Source organism: Aplysia californica, unplaced genomic scaffold (assembly GCF_000002075.1).
Source record: "Aplysia californica isolate F4 #8 unplaced genomic scaffold, AplCal3.0 scaffold00219, whole genome shotgun sequence".
Lineage (NCBI taxonomy): Eukaryota > Metazoa > Mollusca > Gastropoda > Aplysiida > Aplysiidae > Aplysia > Aplysia californica.
In genome coordinates this window covers 416250-417818 of record NW_004797489.1, presented here as the reverse complement: position 1 = coordinate 417818, position 1569 = coordinate 416250, and positions in this window count along the sequence as shown.

Here is a 1569-nt window from a genome sequence, read left to right as displayed (position 1 = left end):
GTAGGGATTGTATCTTCTTTGAAATTTGTTTTGTTTTAAATTTATCTTTTTGGCTTTTTTTTCTTCTTTTATTTACTTCATTTTTATTTATTTACTTATTTATCTTTCTTTAAATTTTTAGGCTGTCAATGTGGTTAAAGAGTGGGTGATTTGGTAATTTTGATGGGTTGTTGGGATCACTCGGGTATTACTGAAATGTAAGACAACATGGTGAAATCAGGCGCTCGTCCAAAACAATGACATCAAAGAAAACGGCATTTTTCTGGGCGTTATGTAATTTTTTTCCAGTATTCTTTTTTTGGCGCAACAACTTTTATGTCAATTTAAATACACATTTTTGTGTGGGTTTTACTGAAAAACATTGATTAAAGGAGGAAAAAATGTAAATTGTCAGTTTCTAAAGACTCTCAGGCTATGGAAGATATCAAACTTTGGCGGCCATTTTCTCGCTTATTCTGCCCCTGAAACCAATCGACCCTGACCTCCTTCAATCGCAAATGTTTCGACTTCTATTCAATATATGGATATTTGTTTCACTGAAAGGAAGGCAAATGAACAGGCTTTACGTTGATACTAATAACCCCATATGACCAAAGATTGACGAGCGCCTGATTTCACCTCCTCGTGACACAAATGGTATTCCCACTTGGAAATTCATGTCGGTGGGCGATAGCGAAAAATGTGAGGCAGCGTGGTGGAATCAGGTGCTCGTCAAAATAATCAAAGTGGAGAAACTTGCATTTTTCCGCTGGTTGGTAAATTTTTGTCAAATTTTTTTTGGGGCTCAACACCTTTCATGCCCATTAAAGAACTCATTTCTGTGTGCATTTTTCTGAAAAACTTTGATTAAAGGCACAAAAAAATTTAAATTTTCAGTTACCACTGACTCTTAAGCTAAGGAAATAACTGATCTTTGGAGGCCATTTTCTCACTTATTTTACCTCTGAAAACAAATGACCCCCACCTCCTTTTTTCGCAAGTATCTCGACCTGTATTCTAGATAAATGGATATTTTTTCATCCAAATAAAGACAAGTGAACAAGCTTTAAGGTGATACCAATAACTCTACATGCCTAAAAATTGACGAGAGCCTGATTCCACCACGATGCCTCACAAATAATCTCAGGGTGTCAAAAGTGGGCGTTGGCTGTACGAAGGTTTACAAGCGCTAGGTAGATCCATTTGTATGTTGATAGCTTGAATCCTAGTGACTTTGAGCCACTGGAGGTACTTCCCAAGACCATCTGATTCTGATTATCAGTATTATTCATTTCCATAATGTGTGTGTGAGTGTGTGTGAGTGAGTGTGTGTGTGTGTGTGAGTGTGTGTGTGTGTGTGTGTGTGTTTGTCTGTGTGTGTGGGTTTGTGCGTTTGTGAGTGCGTAATAACATATGTATGTCGTGTTTGTGGGTGTATAATATGCTTTGATGTAATAGTGTGTGAGAGAGGAAGAGAGACAGAGAGAGAGAGAGAGAGAGAAAGAGAAAGAGAGAGAGAGAGAGAGAGAGAGAGAGAGAGAGAGAGAGAGAGAGAAAGAAAAAGGATGAGTTCCGTTTCACTGCTCAGGT